Below are 17,701 nucleotides of genomic sequence, written 5' to 3' on the forward strand. Positions count from 1 at the left end.
TGCGTCGCGCAGGTTTCACCGCCTGGGCCGGGCGGGTCGGGGCAATGGTAGACCGCTCCGTGAGCAAGCATGCGGCTGCGCCAGGCAAGTCGTGGTCTGGAGCTGCCTTTGTCTCCTCACCTCGGCACAGTGGGGGTAATGGAGCGCTGCACTCCCAGAGTCAGTCCTCAGTGCCAGGTCAGTGCAGGGCCGGCGATGCGCGGTCAGGGGGCACCCCCACAGTAGTGCAAGTCGGCCAAGTTCAGCAGGACAACGCCAATGTCCAACCCCCTCCGCAGCGTGTGCAGCCCGCAGGATCCGACTGGGCGCCGCGGTCGTTGGAAATCGGTGGGGGGGGGAAAGCGGCACTCTGGCGCTACACACTGCTCTCTCCGCTACCAGTCCCAACGTGTAGGCCACGTCTCCCCACCTCCGTGCAGGTCCCCTGCGCTGTGGCGGTGGCTCCAAGAGCTCCGTGCGAGAAGGGGGGGAAGGAGGGGGGATGCCCCACTGCGCTCCTCACCTCGCTCGATCTGGTGTAGGCAGCCGCTTCCCCGGGCACAGGTAGGCCCGTCCGCCCATCGGTAGAGGCCTCGGGCAGCAACCTCACAGTCGGACCCCCGAGGAAGCCGGCACCCCTCCAGAGAGGCCCCAGGGAAGCTGCGGGCCGACTCGCCCGGTCACCGCGGCAAGGGTGGGGCACCTCCAGGCTGGTCCGGCCACCCAGTCTTCACCTGCACTTGGGTCAGCAGGGGCTGGCCACACTTCGTCGCTCCGGTCTCCCCGTCAGGCCCCACGCGAGAGGGTCCGGCAGCGCCCAGTCTCGGGCCAAGGGGCGGAAGGCAGCAGTCCACTCCGGCGGGCCCACCAGGCCGGCCCAATCCCCGGCCTCGCGTAGATCCCCACTGGTGCGTTACGAGTGCACCAGCCGTCCCAAACTTTGGCGGCCAGCAGAAGAGCGTCCGGCAGGCACTCGGCAGCAATTTCAGATAGTCACGGGCTAAAATGACGGAGAATTGGCCTGTGGCAGGGGAGTCTCACATGGAGCTCTACCCAGGCACGTCTGCCGCCATTGCGTGCTTAGCCATGCTCCCACTGGAGGTACCTTGTTGGGCTAGTTGGCACCCAGGGACCCTCAGGATTGAAGAGGAATTAATTCCCCAACTTAAAACGCGCCACAGAGCGTGTTTGCAGACATGTCACCTCAGGCCTCGCCCCCTTCCTTCACCATTGTGCAAACACACCCCCTGGCGAGTTGTAAGTTGAGGAATTAATTCCCCTTCAATAGTGAGGGTCGCTGAGGGCCAACTAGCCCACCAGGTACCTCCAATATGCGCCAGGGAGCTGCATTGCAGAGAGGTGTTCAGAGGCCATGCCCCTTTTTACACCTCTCTGCAAAGCAGCTCGGTGTCGCTTACTGGAGATACCTGGTGGGCTAGTTGGACCGTAGGGACACTCAGGATTCAAGGGGACTTTATCCCTCAAATTGAAACGGCCACAGGGCGTGTTTCCACACAGGTCACCTCAGGCCCCCCTCCCTTCACCAGCATGCAAACGCGCCCTCTGGTGCATTTTAAGAGGTAGTTTTAATCCCCCCTGCCCTATTATGTACTAGGGTCTTACAGAGGAGGCTATGGTAATTACAGGGGTACCCCAACGCATAGTGTTCCCAGGTGTTTTCACTGTATTCTAAGTGTCTTTTAGCATAGCACTGGCTCTAGGCCTGGTTAGTCAGATTCAGTTACTATCAGTACCCGTCAGAAAAAGTTGTGCTTACAAGAGGACTTTCTGCTCCTCTGTTGGTTCTTTCTCTACATCTCTTCTTCCTGCACTTTTCTTCATCTTTGTGGACTTGTGTTAATTCTCTCTGCATTTCTTTTTTTTTATCTGGCGTTTTTTCTTCTTTCTTCACATGTCCTACCTCTGTAGGCATAGTTAGAAACTAGCATTTAAAAAAAAAACTTTGGCATTCACTGAAAAACCATAGGTTTCAGGCATGTTATAGTTAGAAATTAGCATTTTAAAAACCTTAGAAATTCACTGAAAAAACCATAGGTTTCAGGGGCGTTATAGTTAGTTGGACATTTCACTCTTACAAAACCAGTGAAATTCCCCCGTTATAGTTAGTTCAGCTAACTATAGCTTTCGTGCCCGCAACGCACTGCTGATGACGTCACATATTACATCACTCATGACCTGGTCAGTGGCATCACTCATGACATCACTGATGACATCTCAAATGACATCACTGATGACATCATCCTTGTGATAGAGTGGCAGACCTCCTCTCACCCTAATATAACCTTTGATACACACACTCAAAAATAGAAACTAACATTTTCAAAATAATGGACATACCAATACCACTTACAACACACCTATTCAGTAATTCCAAGATCTACACACACATCCACTCATTCACCAACAGTCCTCATACATGTACTCACTCATCATATGTACTCATACACCTATACATTCTGTTACACACCGACACTCATCCATAGAGTTACTCACACACAAAGTCACACATGCAAACAAAGTATCATACATCCATTTACTTGCATATACAGTTATACACACACCACCACACTTACTTCTGCAGAAACTTACACATACTTACTCTCTTAAGCAATCACTTATAGAAACACATACTAATTTATACAGGAACTCTTCCAGTCTCTCACTCTCACATATACTCACTTATATACATTAATACAATACTCACAAATACTAGTTTAAAACATATGTAGTTACTCATAAAGACACTATTGAGACAGTCATTCACTCACGAACACACCCATACACACACTCATACACACACTCATACACCCATACAGTCCTGCACACATGCTGTCTTCAACACACACAAACAGTGAGTCACTCATTCATGATTCTATGCACTACGTAAGACCCCCCCACCGAACCATACAGACACTCAAGACATTCATACTGATACTCAAAAAACCAACTAATAACCTATATAGACACTCATGTAGCTACTCAGCAACTCATACATCCACTTATACACAAAGTGAGAGACTGATACAGATATTTACATATTTAAACATTACTCACTAACCCATGTATTCACTATGATACACTTAATCAGTCAGTTATACAATCAATTTTACAAACAAAAATCATCCATTTAGACACTTATATACCCATTTATTCTTCTGTCGACCTTGAGATATACATATATAAAACGTATTTAATTTTCAGAAAAACACACAATCACTGGATGATGGCATGAGTGATGTCAAGTGATGTCACTAACCATGTCATGAGTGATGTAATATGTGACGTCATCAGCAGTGCATTGTGGGCGAGCGAGTTATAGTTAGCTGAACTAACTATAACAGGGGAATTTCACTGGTTTTGTATGAGTGAAATGTCCAACTAACTAAAACGCCCCTGAAACCTATGTTTTTTTCAGTGAATTTTTAAGGTTTTTTAAATACTAATTTCTAATTATAACGTGCCTGAAACCTATGTTTTTTTCAGTGAATATATATATATATATATATATATATATATATATATATATATATACAGGGAGAGAGAGAGAGATTGGTTTTGAAGGCTTCTCTTTGCCTCCTCGAATTCTTTTAAACCTTATTTAAAAGAGCTGGTTCACTACTTGCGTTCCTCCGCACCCGACACTTTATTTTAAGTTTGGAGTGTTTTATTTTTCTGGCTACTCATCTTCAAAGTAACCCTTTTGGACTGTGCACAAGACGTGTGGAGTGTTTTGTGGATTTAACACCAGATGGTGTTGGAGCTTAACACAAAGCACGGCTAAAAAAGTTGCTATCAGCAAAAATACCATTGTGCTCCTTTTTAACCACGTATTACAGTCTGGGCCTGCAACATCAATCCAGGCGCAAAGCGGAGGTTGCACCAGAATTGGAATGATAACTTTTGAAAAACTTCTGCACTCCCTCTAAAGAACCTCGCGAAATTTCACTGGGTGAATTTGTGCTGGAAAAAAAACACAGGTTTAGAATTTGTGTAGCACAGACTGTGGAACAACAATCAATATTACTGTGTTATCCCCCATTTCGATGTGTGCAACACGGAATGACTCCCTGAATAGTCCACACTCGTTGGTATCAGTGTGTACTGGGTGCGCTATTACCTCACGAAATGCCCCAGCACTCTGAGGGGGACCCCCAGTCGTAAGAACGTGGGCCTCACGTGGTGCAGTGTAATTTGCGCTGGGATTGGTGGCATTCTGTATCTACACCAATGCCTGAATGGGTACCCCCTTTGTTTAGCTTGTGTTTTTCCCTCGATAGACGACCTTAAAAGTACTGCTGTCGTACGCTGTAAGGAACGTGTGGCATGCACACAACAACCCTCCATTGTGCAGCCACTTGACACTCTGCCTGCTCCAACATTGCGCTGCATGGCCACGCCGGAGTGGAGCAAGGAAAGCACCTGCTAGTGAGCCCTGCCAGTGCCAGAGCCTGCGCTTCCCTTCACTTGAGATTTGAAAAAGAGTAAAGAGCCCAAGCACAAAGGGAGCATGTGTTGCCCAATCGGCAGTAGTCACCGGCGCCTCTGCCAATAGTCTGGCCGGAGTGCGGTTACCATGGCGGCTGCCATCTGCTCCCGCCCTCTAGGAATGTGATTATGCACGCTGTGCCGGGAGAGGCGCGTGGGCTGCGGGGAGCCATCCGCAGTGAAGTGTGCTCGCGCCAGCCTTCCCGGGCCGCCTGACGGAGGGGACACTTGCACGGGGACCGCCCGCACCAAGGCTGCTGCTGACTCCCAGCCAAGGGCCGACGGGAGATGCTTCCGGGCTCCGCGAGGTCAGTGCCACCCTGGGAAGCAGGAGCAGTCCCCTTAGCGGCAGCTGCTTTTTCAAGAGAGATGAAGATGTGGTGTTTTGTAAATAGAAGGAGTGCATGCAGCCCAAGAAAGGATGGGCACTGCGCTGGCTGTGTTTGGAGGGGTCTGTTCTTTGTCTCATCTCTGGGACGTTGTCATTAGTCGGGGCTCATGGGCCAGTCAGGGGCTGCGGCTGGGAGGGACGCTGAGTTTTCATTGTGTCACTAGGAGGAATTTTCGGGAATTCAGGGCACGTCCCCCCCCGAGACAGTCCCTGGTTCGGGGCCTCTTCACATGCCCTGCGCTGGCTGCAGCCCGGGTTCTCTCCGGCTGGCTGGTCGCTCTGGCTGCGATTTAAAAACCCCGCAGATCTTCGCGTTCACATCAGCTTGATTGGTGTTTCTTATGTTTTCCTCCGAGTGTCAGCACTGATGACGAGAGCAGTGCTTGCTTGTTAACTCCTTCTTTCACAGTCGTATTGTTTTACGTTTTTAACAAGGACAGTGATTTCAGAGAGCCATTGCAGTTACTTTGGTGGTTGGTGTTGCGTTCTGAATGTTTTAACCTGATGACAGCAGTGGTTTGTCGCAGTGGCTTCTTTTTCCAAGGCTGCCAGTACTTTCTCTTCCTCTGGCAGTGTGACTGTTGAGCATAGACTTATTTTTGCTTTTGATGGCAGAAGTCAAGCCCACTTATGCGGACTTGGCATCTTTCTTTTAGAGTGGTGAGGGGGTGGAGCGGAGATAACGTGCATGTGAACCACTGGACTCACCGTCAGTAGTGCCTCAGTGATGGGGGCGGGGGAGCAGCGTCATTTGGTATTCGTCCCGAGTGTTTGGATCTGGGGGTCTCCAATTAAGAAGCGGTTGTATTACTAGATGTTTTTCAACAGAGCACCTCTTTCATTTACTTAGAGTCGGACTTGCAGTAACCAAAATTAGCAAAATCAAACACTTTTCAGTGAGTGGAAACAAGGTACATCTATACTCTACATTAAATGCTGATGTAATTAATAGTATATTGCACTCAGTGTGTGAATGTGTGCGTGTGTGTGAGTGTCTCTATATATCTATATAGATAGATAGATAGACAGACAGACCGACAGGGTGCAGCGTGTAATGATATTCATTATCATTGTTGAGTGTGGGAAGTCTCCTTCATGATACAGATACTTTCATACAGATACTAACACATACTTACTCTCTTAAACAATCACTGATACAAGTACACACTCATCCATACAGCCACTCTCACAATCACTGACTTTCACGTATAATCATTTATATACTCCTACTCTGACATACACTGTCTTTTACATATGTAGTTACTTGGACATTTACCACTGAGGGTATACAACCTTTACAACGCAACTTTTACCACGACCTACCATTACCACGCATTTTTTACAACGCAGGATCCATTACAACGCATACCATTACCACGCATGTATTTACAACGCAGGTACTTTTACAACGCATACCATTACAACGTAAGTATTGGTAAGTATATTATTTTATTAAAAATATTATTTGGGTTTTTTGGTAAAGGGGTATTTTTAGGGTTCAGGGTCAGTTTTGGGTTTTTGGGTAAAGGGGTATTTTTAGGGTTCAGGGTCAGTTTTCAGTTTTTGGGTAAAGGGGTATTTTTAGGGTTTAGGGTCAGTTTTCAGTTTTTGGGTAAAGGGGTATTTTTAGGGTTTAGGGTCAGTTTTCAGTTTTTGGGTAAAGGGGTATTTTTAGGGTTCAGGGTCAGTTTTCAGTTTTTGGGCAAAGGGGTATTTTTAGGGTTCAGGGTCAGTTTTCAGTTTTTGGGTAAAGGGGTATTTTTAGGGTTTAGGGTCAGTTTTCAGTTTTTGGGTAAAGGGGTATTTTTAGGGTTCAGGGTCAGTTTTCAGTTTTTGGGTAAAGGGGTATTTTTAGGGTTCAGGGTTCAGGGTCAGTTTTGGGTTTTTGGGTAAAGGGGTATTTTTAGGGTTCAGGATTAGTTTTGGGTTTTTGGATAAAGGGGTATTTTTAGGGTTCATGGTCAGTTTTGGGTTTTTGGGTAAAGGGGTATTTTTAGAGTTCAGGATTAGTTTTGGGTTTTTGGGTAAAGGGGTATTTTTAGGGTTTAGGGTCAGATTTGAGTTTTTGGGTAAAGGGGTATTTTTAGGGTTCAGGGTCAGTTTTGGGTTTTTGGGTAAAGGGGTATTTTTAGGGTTCAGGGTCAGTTTTGGGTTTTTGGGTAAAAGGGTACAGGGTAAAAATTAAATAATTAAATTTAAATTAAATTAAATTGATTAAATTAAATTAAATTAATTAAATTACATTAAATTAAATTACATTATATTAATTTTAATTAAATTAACATTTTAAAAAATATGATATACTTACCAATACTTACGTTGTATTTGTAGGCGTTGTAAAGGTATATGCGTTGTAAATACATGCGTGGTAATGGTACTTCGTTGCAATGGATCCTGCGTTGTAAAAATTGCGTGGTAATGGTAGGCGTGGTAAAAGTATGCGTTGTAACGTCATACATCCACCACTGAGACATCCATTCACTCACCAACACACACTCACCCACCCATATTCCTACTCATGCACTCAGGTTATATTGAGCTGTTATGTTTGTACTAGTTGATTCAGGGCCTATTAGATTCCCCTTGTTAGACTCAAGTTTTGATTTGTTACCTTTGCCTCAAATTGTAAAGCACTCTGATATCCTTCGGGATCAAGTTTGCGTTATATAAAACTTTATAAATAAATAAATGATTCTTGAGAGGCTAAGCCTCAGCAGTGGCATAACGAAACTTGAAGGGGCTCCTTTCAAAGCACACGAAGGACCCCCCACTGGAGACCCTGTCAGGAGCTTTCGGGTCAGGGCCATGCATAATGCCAGAGAGGGCCCCTTGGGCTCAAGGACCCCTCCTCACCCCGGGGCTGCAAGTCCTAATGTTACACCACTGAGCCTCAAGTTGGTTGTGATGTCACATCCCTCCCCTCCTTCAGCATTGGTAAAAACAGCACAGCACTCTCTGCTTATAAGGTTTGTGACTTTGTATTTTCACGTGCATTTGTTTTATACATTGTATTTAATCAAACCAGGGTGCAAGGGTTTTCGTTTACGGCCTTATGACTACTGGGAGCATTTTTCTCATTCTGATTCGCTGTACTGTGGGAATAACATGAAATTTGAGCTTTGTATTGTAGTAATGAATACCTGGAAATGCATCTTTAGTGCACTTGCTCTAAACGTGTTATTGGACCAGTCTACTGTGGCATATAGTCTGTGTGCAGCGCCGCGGAGGAGTCGCGAAGCTGCTCTATGTGCCTGTGGGGGAGGGAGAGGGGAGATGGGGGTTGCTCGGTGTCCTTTGTCAGTCCTCCGCCATTCATCCAATGAACTGCTTCCGCTGCACTCAATAGGGAAGAGCCAGCCAAGATGCCTGGGAGAAGAGGAAAGCGTAGGCTAAATGGCCTCTCACACTGCTGCACCAGATGGCACATACTTCTAGGCACTGCTGTTCGGCACTACACATTAAGTGGAAAATTAAACTGCTTGACGTTTTGTTTTTTCCTTAACACCCTGAATACGGTTTAATGATTCACTGAGTTCTGAGCTGGTGCAAATGCAAATCTGCAGCCCGTTAATGCGTGTCGGCTAATGGAATGGTCTCAAAATTAACACTTCACCAGCGCACGGTTCTTAGTCTTTGCTAAAAAAAAAAGCACATAGCTGCAACACAGCTCGCATTTGTTTCCTATTATGATGCACCAGAGGGGGCCAGCCTCCCACGATTTATATCCCGAAGGCCCGGCCTTTATAATTATATGTAATTATGTGCAGATTAAAGACATTGTTAGTTGCAGATTCTGGATGCATCAGTGCGGACATGCTGCTGGCAAACACAGAATAATGGGTAGCCACAATCTTCATTTCAAAGGCATTTCTTTTTTTCAGAAGGCTCCCGCCGCCGCCGTTTATCCTCTACATTCCTTGGGACTCCAATCACCAGGAACCCAGTCATAGTCTTTGATGGGAGTTAAATAGTTTACTTCACAGGCGAATGCGGACTAGTGAAGTGGAAGCAGTTCTTCCATTTTAATAAAAACAAATCCAAGTCCGATCAAAACTGTTGTCGGCTTCAGATGAAAATGACTTATTGGAGCAAGTGCAGAATTAGGGTGCAAAGCAAATGCATATAACACAAAGAGGGTAATCTACATTGCTAAAATCCCAATATGGCAGCCAAGCGCTTTGTTAAAGCCAACGTCCAATACCACTCTGATCGCCTGTCTAGGAAAGGGCCTATGACTATGTAATCAAATGCAGGGTTGGAAAACTCCAGTAGCAACAACAAGTTCACTTAAGACTATCCACCAGCCAGTGCAACTGACTCCCTGACCCCCAAAACTGCAGAGTCTGTCCCTCTGCCTGGGGAATCTGTCTGTCCCTAGCAAGTGATGTTCTTTAAGGTGCTGGGGAAGCTTTGAGGTCTCCACTTGTGCAAGAAGTGGGGCTCTGGCGATGGGGTTTTAGGTGACCAGATTTCTAAAACATTGTTTTTGTTAGGTGGCTTTCATGGTTAATGCCTGTGTGCATAATTTGAGCAGCATAATTTGAGCAGCATTGTGGCGTGTGATTAAGAAGTTCAGAAAAGGGGATTATCCTAGGAGAAACCTAGAGTCTGTAGGTAGAAAAGAACCTGTTATCTTTGACTCAAAGCGCTATATTAAAAAAATCGTCCACCAACGTGAAGTGCAAAATATGCTTTCAGGTTCGAAAAAGTTACAAATCTGGGCCTAATCATGATCCCTACTGTTTTGCTTGCCTGTGAAGAAATGTTGCTTCCTTTAACCAGCATTATACTTTGTCGTTTTTTTGCCAGTTTTTTCCCCCAAGTTTTTGTTTTTAAACATTTCTTCTGATCTTTCTTGCCTTTATATCCTAAACACTTCTGTTGGAAAGAACCTGCCTGCTATGCTGTGTTCCTGGTCTTCAAGCATTAAACTGTCTTCTGTCACTTCTGTTTACCATACATTTGCTCCATTGTCCATTATTTGAGCAGCTTCTCATAGGACCTGTGATATTCCACACCCTTCCTGTGGCCCGTTGCCAGACTCTCTCTGGTTTCCAAGGGGCAGTGGCACTCCATCTGAGAGTTCATCAGCAATGTGGATAGAGTAGCTTCTTCTTTACGGTTAAATTTACATCTGTGCTGTGTCTTTACTGTCCTCTTGTTATCAGTAGTTATTCCAGAGTTAAGAATTTGGGTAAGTCTAGTGTACGTGTAGTCTCCCCATGCCACTGTTTTTTTCCATTAGATTTAATATGAAGCGTAAATTCGATGTAGGGCATGAGGTATGTCCGCTGCAAAAGGCGATAAGGTGAGATCAGAAAATTGATCAACTGTTCCACCATATTTTAAGGATATACTGTCAGCAGCTTCTGATTTAACAATCTCCTGTTAAGAGCAATAGGGGTGTTTCAAAGGATGTGGACATATTGAATATCGGGCAATGTGAAATCTTCTTGTATTAAGTCCTTGCCAATTTTCTCATGTAATTATACACTCTTTAGGTACTATTGTAGACGTCATACTTACGTAGATCATCTAACGAAAATCTGTCTGGCTTTGCCTGAGGTGTTACTGAAGCAGTTAGAAAAGATTAGTGAACCAGAAGACGTGTGCATGTGTCTATATATATATATATATATATATATATATATATGTATACAATGTGAGCAAGAGCAGGATTGCTCGAAACGCGTCTGTTGTTTTGCCCGAAGAAACACAAGTTATCTAACTGGATCGGTGTGGCTCGTACTTCATGAATATACGAAAGTGAAGTTATCCGCTGAATATTATATATATATATACATATGTTCAGTTTCACAAGCACCCCAAATGCGAGGCGCACTCCCAGACAGCTCGCTCCAGGTAGGAGAGAAATCAAGTGCAGACTGCGCCAGCAGAGCCTGACGCGTTTCGGGCTACGCCCTTCCTCAAAGGCTCTCTGCTGCTGAATCACTGCCACCAAGGAGACAACCGGTATTTCACCCAATATTTATTCACAATCCAACTCAGGTGAGTAACGTTTTAACACAGTGCATTCTGGGGCCGGTAGTCTCAAATCACGCCCCAGTGGGCTGGAAGGCAGTGCATTCAGTAAAAATCACCAACTTTATCAAGAGTGCACCATTCCATTGTCTCTCCGTTCAAATTCTGAGCCAGAATGATCCATACCGCTGATTTTCACACCAGCAGTGGAACCGCTCGATAACGCGGCGGTGCGCCTCCCGGCCGGGTCGGCCGTTCCATATTCAGTTTCACAAGCACCCCAAATGCGAGGCGCACTCCCAGATAGCTCGCTCCAGGTAGGAGAGAAATCAAGTGCAGACTGCGCCAGCAGAGCCTGACGCGTTTCGGGCTACGCCCTTCCTCAAAGGCTCTCTGCTGCTGAATCACTGCCACCAAGGAGACAACCGGTATTTCACCCAATATTTATTCACAATCCAACTCAGGTGAGTAACGTTTTAACACAGTGCATTCTGGGGCCGGTAGTCTCAAATCACGCCCCAGTGGGCTGGAAGGCAGTGCATTCAGTAAAAATCACCAACTTTATCAAGAGTGCACCATTCCATTGTCTCTCCGTTCAAATTCTGAGCCAGAATGATCCATACCGCTGATTTTCACACCAGCAGTGGAACCGCTCGATAACGCGGCGGTGCGCCTCCCGGCCGGGTCGGCCGTTCCATATTCAGTTTCACAAGCACCCCAAATGCGAGGCGCACTCCCAGACAGCTCGCTCCAGGTAGGAGAGAAATCAAGTGCAGACTGCGCCAGCAGAGCCTGACGCGTTTCGGGCTACGCCCTTCCTCAAAGGCTCTCTGCTGCTGAATCACTGCCACCAAGGAGACAACCGGTATTTCACCCAATATTTATTCACAATCCAACTGAGGTGAGTAACGTTTTAACACAGTGCATTCTGGGGCCGGTAGTCTCAAATCACGCCCCAGTGGGCTGGAAGGCAGTGCATTCAGTAAAAATCACCAACTTTATCAAGAGTGCACCATTCCATTGTCTCTCCGTTCAAATTCTGAGCCAGAATGATCCATACCGCTGATTTTCACACCAGCAGTGGAACCGCTCGATTGGCGGTGCGCCTCCCGGCCGGGTCGGCCGTTCCATATTCAGTTTCACAAGCACCCCAAATGCGAGGCGCACTCCCAGACAGCTCGCTCCAGGTAGGAGAGAAATCAAGTGCAGACTGCGCCAGCAGAGCCTGACGCGTTTCGGGCTACGCCCTTCCTCAAAGGCTCTCTGCTGCTGAATCACTGCCACCAAGGAGACAACCGGTATTTCACCCAATATTTATTCACAATCCAACTCAGGTGAGTAACGTTTTAACACAGTGCATTCTGGGGCCGGTAGTCTCAAATCACGCCCCAGTGGGCTGGAAGGCAGTGCATTCAGTAAAAATCACCAACTTTATCAAGAGTGCACCATTCCATTGTCTCTCCGTTCAAATTCTGAGCCAGAATGATCCATACCGCTGATAAAGTTGGTGATTTTTACTGAATGCACTGCCTTCCAGCCCACTGGGGCGTGATTTGAGACTACCGGCCCCAGAATGCACTGTGTTAAAACGTTACTCACCTGAGTTGGATTGTGAATAAATATTGGGTGAAATACCGGTTGTCTCCTTGGTGGCAGTGATTCAGCAGCAGAGAGCCTTTGAGGAAGGGCGTAGCCCGAAACGCGTCAGGCTCTGCTGGCGCAGTCTGCACTTGATTTCTCTCCTACCTGGAGCGAGCTGTCTGGGAGTGCGCCTCGCATTTGGGGTGCTTGTGAAACTGAATATGGAACGGCCGACCCGGCCGGGAGGCGCACCGCCGCGTTATCGAGCGGTTCCACTGCTGGTGTGAAAATCAGCGGTATGGATCATTCTGGCTCAGAATTTGAACGGAGAGACAATGGAATGGTGCACTCTTGATAAAGTTGGTGATTTTTACTGAATGCACTGCCTTCCAGCCCACTGGGGCGTGATTTGAGACTACCGGCCCCAGAATGCACTGTGTTAAAACGTTACTCACCTGAGTTGGATTGTGAATAAATATTGGGTGAAATACCGGTTGTCTCCTTGGTGGCAGTGATTCAGCAGCAGAGAGCCTTTGAGGAAGGGTGTAGCCCGAAACGTGTCCGGCTCTGCTGGCGCAGTCTGCACTTGATTTCTCTCCTACCTGGAGCGAGCTGTCTGGGAGTGCGCCTCGCATTTGGGGTGCTTGTGAAACTGAATATATACATATGTATATACTATTCAGCGGAACCGTTTCTGCTTTTTGATATATTTCTGTTTTTCAATAAGAGGTGACCTGCGAGCATTTTTGGCCCTCCTCGTGGAAATAGTGCTTAAGCAGAGTTTCTTTATAATGACTGTGGGAATCCATTGGTTGGTTATTCGGACACCAGTTATTAGCAATCATAGTCCCCCTTACTATCTTTACTATATGTTGTTTGAAGAATTCAAAAATAATTTCAGCTTCGTAATTCCTAACTTTTACTGAAGGACCAATTATATCGCAATCGTTTTTTTTACTTTTTAGTGAGAACACTTCTTCTTTTTTTTTATTTTTTAAATCGTGCCCCTAAGGGAAATTTAGAACAGACATCCTCATCCAAGGATAATAGCAGTCAGCTGTTTTCGAATGGACAACTCTCCTCTTACCTTTGAGAACACAAGTGGTGCTTCTGATGCCTTCTCCAATATTACTGCGGCTACAAGTCGCTGCTCCAAATAACTCCGACTCCTCCTTTCCAGCCCTCTACCTGTCCACGAGCCCTCCACTCCCTTGCCAGCCACAAAACACCCGACTGCCCTAACCACTCCAGTGTAATGAGGGCCACCGCTGCTCCTTCTGCTGCCACCGGCTCCCTGACAACCCACAGGGGACCCGCGTGTGTGGTGGACCCAACCATGATCTGGAACTGCAAAGTGCTGAATGTCAAGCATGGGTAGAGGTGGCAGTAGGCCCATGAGAGACCTGGGAAAGCCAGAAGTCGATATCCAGACACAGTCACAGAGTCGCCTTACTGGCTGGAGTATATGCATGCACTGACATGCTAGGCATCAGCGGAAGTCTCAGGAGGGACACGCTCAGAGCTTCGTAAATCTTTGAGAAACCCCTTAACTGTGGTTTTCACTTCTCACTTTTAAACTTAAGCCTTGATTGCTATATGGACTCTTTACATGTGTTTCTGCTTCACTTTATACCCACAATTACCTTGCACTTGTAACTTCTGGGCACCTATTGCAGCTCTTTGCACTTTACTGCACTTACCCTAAAACACATCATCAAGGTGCCTATTCTTTTTTTAATTACTGATTACATCATACTATTGTTGTCTTCACAGAGGCACATTTCAGCTCTCCCCCCACACTCTGCTACCTACTACTATGGCAAATCCTAACCCACTTCCTAACGCGGCAGCCATCTCAAGGCTTTTCGGGTGGAATACAGTCCTTCAGTCTGAATACCATTGAAGTCGTCCTTGAAGTTCAAGTAAATCGTGGTTCACTTTGTTAAAGTTTGTATCCTTGGTCTCTTAGTCTCAGCAATCAGTTAGATTTGTCTGGTAAGACTCTATTTGTGAAACCACTGTTTAAGATCTGGTAATCCACTCTTATTTTTTTGTCAAATTATCTAATCTTCACTTTAGAATTGACTCTTCAACGTTATCAGTTACTGTCATGAGACTGGAAGCCCTGTGATTGTTCGTAGCCTTTGTGGAGTGAGACTACATTTGCCTCTTGAAGGACCTTCAACATTTGAAATTCATCAGCAAATATCTGAATAATTTTTGGAGATCTTGCCAGTGGATTCCTTGTTTTTTTAGGTCCGAGAATGCATCTTATCCATTTGTCTTATTCATCTTACAATTGGTAAAGCACCAGTAGAGTTTGTTTTGGTAATGTGGTACAGTTCTGCTTCTTGCTGTGGAAGTTGACTCTTCTCTTGAAACATTTTTGCATTTCTCTATTTTTGAAAAGCCAACGCCCACCTTAGGCCATAATTGTCACCCTGTGGGGCACCGGCACACAAAGTGGCACATCAGCTTCAGTCCCATCTTGAGTATCACTTATTGCTTCTTGATCACTACCATGAGGGATCCACAGAGGATACTGAGAGTGTTCTGATGGACATCTGGGACATGATTTTGGAGGGAGTATCTGAGGGCCTGTATACATGATATTATTGCTTGATCCCTCTGTTGCTTTAGTACTACAAATCATCCCACTCTGCCGACTCATCTACAGGTAGTATCGAGATTGGCTAGTAATGGTTCAGGTTCCTTTTGGAGGACAGAGAACAGTGCATTACACCGGGTTCATCTTCTCCCCCTCACAAGCTTGAACTTTTGGGTCACTTATAGTTTTCTTTTGTCCGTGGCTCGATTTTCTGCATAAGACTTTCAGACATAATTAGAGGCAGAGTCTTTTTTTTCAGCCCTACGCTGTTGATTCTGCCCAGATCAATACATTACCATTTTAAGGATCAAAGGATACATCATGCAGTAACTGCAAAGATACCATTTGTGTTCCAACCAAGTCCAGTTTTCAGCAAAACTCCTCAAATGAAGCAGAACAATTGCAAGATGCAAATATGTTGAATTATTAGCACAACACACTACTATGTTGTGGCATGGGTGCAGCCGGGCCCTGGTATGTAGATCTATGTGAGCTTACTCTGTGTGTTATCATCACAGGAAAGAAGGTAATATGGGAAGCTTCAGGCAGTGTGTGGCTCCAAAGGATTAAGCAGACAAATATTCTGTGCCTTTCACGGGGTATTGCAAGAAAGATTTAGTAAACATTATGATTTGGGGCTCTTGTTTTAGTATTTACATTAGAAGAGTCTTCCTTATTAGGTCTCTACAGAGCCTTGCAAAATGTGACTCCTTTGAAAACAAAAATAGTGCCCCACTTGACTTACAGCTCAAACATCCTGCCCATCCCCATACCTGTTGCAGAGAGTTTGGCAGGAGAGATGAAGCCGGGGGTGGGGGCTCTTTACCACAGTGGCACACGTGGAATGCACTGATAATGAATTCCACTTCATTTCCCACGCTAGCCACAGCGAATGGGATGTAGGAGGAGGACACACACTCATACACACTCACATACACTTGTACTCATTCACACTTCCTCACTCATACCTTATGCCCCTGAGTCACTCACCCCCACACAAACAATAGAGGACTTATGCTAAGCCTACAAACTTTGAGGAAGGTGTCAAGGTAACAATACAGTACTTTTCACCGCCTTAACAGAAGAAAATGTTTTGTAGCTTCAGTGTGTTCAGAGGTGGGGAACCTGGTGGAATCCACATAGAATGTAGCATCAATTTAGCACATTTCTTAGATGTCGATGTGCTAAATGTTTGATACCGCGTGTCCTTTCAGGCCACTCTACTCGTGCAAGTCGAATTCATTTGTTTCGCTGCTATCTTTACTGGGTTTTTTACGAGTATTGTGCATATGCCTTTGGTATCCGTAGAAATACACCCCAAAGAGATGCTATGTGTCTTAATGGTGTTTATATGTAGAGTAATGACCGGTGTCATTCCGACACCCAGTAAATCTGCGAGTTATGCCTTTCGTTGCTTTGGCTCTTTAAAGACCTTTGTTTTCCTTGTGTTGCCACATATAAAGCATGTGACACAGGCCTGTATCCTTATTTTTTTACATTATTACCATTACACATTAATTGTTTTACTCTCTCTTATCGTAAATCTCTGTTTCATCAGTTTGCAACCTTTGTGCATGCTTTTACTGATGCAGTTTAAAGAACTGTGTTCAACGAGACACAAAGTTGGTCATGTTTCTTTAAGTATGTTTTTAGTAATTCACCCGCAATTAGCAGGATTTGACCAAGCAAAATCATTCCTAAATAATCATTCTCCATTAATGTCGATGTGCTAAATTTTTGACACCTCGTCATTTTAGGCCACTCCGCTGGTGCAAGTCAAATTCATTTAAGTCGCAGTTATCTTTATGGGACATTGTATGAGTATTGTGCATATATCAGCCTTTGGTCTCCATATAAATACATCTCAGAGCGATGCTACTCGTCTTCAGAGTTTTTATATGTGGAGTAATGACCGGTGTCAATCCGCCACCCAGTTCATCTTCGAGTTACGCCTTTGGTGATTCCGGCCCTTTAAGGACCTTTGTTTTCCTTGTGTTGCCACATATTAAGCACGTGACACCGGCCTGTGTCGCTCCTCGTTTGGCTTCATTTGTTTCAAGGTTAGAGCTGTTATTGGCATGTGACTGTGTTGGTGAGGCAGGTTGGCAGGGGACCAGCCGCCTCTTTGGGACTCAGTGGTAGTTTATCACCGCTGCTGGCGGGCTCCCAAGCCCTTGCTGTGTTCAGCTTGTTCTTGCCGCATAATGCTGAAGCTGGCACTTCTCGCCCTTACTTCAAATTAGAAACTGCTGCCTAAGGGTTTAGGAAGTACATGAAACAGATTTTACTTCCCATTACGTTTCCTGACCGTATGTGTTGTGAAGTGAATTAATTGCAATGGTAGAGCACACTGTTTGAAGCAGGTGTCAGTGCTCTGCAACTTCACATGCCTTATTAAGTGAGTCAAAGCAGGGGGGGGGGGGTTACAGCAGTGTACTTCCGGGCTCACCAACTGGTCAAAGTATTAACGAGCAGCAGGGTAATGGGAACAATGGGGTCTTTTATATATTAATTGAAGTAAGCAAGAAAAATGAGGCCGGATTCTTCATAGTGTTACGATAAATGGTGCTTGACCAATTAATTCTTATTTTGCATATAACAAATCATTTTCATGCAGATTTTGATAATTACAGTGCCACACAGATGTACGCCTT

The 17,701-nt window shown here is 45.5% G+C and overlaps 1 protein-coding gene across 4 annotated transcripts in view; it reads left to right on the forward strand.

Annotated features, from left to right (window-relative positions):
• FGD4 (FYVE, RhoGEF and PH domain containing 4) overlaps positions 1–17,701 on the forward strand; it is a 749,528-nt gene that overhangs the window by 335,547 nt on the left and 396,280 nt on the right. Inside the window, exon 1 of one of the 4 annotated variants that reach the window (XM_078673801.1) lies at positions 4,615–4,793. The exons of the other annotated variants lie outside the window; for them this stretch is intronic. The gene's annotated coding sequence lies outside the window, so the exon portion shown is untranslated. Of the gene's footprint in view, positions 1–4,614; positions 4,794–17,701 lie in introns of those variants that run through there. 4 annotated transcript variants of the gene reach the window in all.

The sequence above is a fragment of the Lissotriton helveticus genome, chromosome 1_1, assembly GCF_964261635.1.
Source record: "Lissotriton helveticus chromosome 1_1, aLisHel1.1, whole genome shotgun sequence".
Taxonomy (NCBI): domain Eukaryota; kingdom Metazoa; phylum Chordata; class Amphibia; order Caudata; family Salamandridae; genus Lissotriton; species Lissotriton helveticus.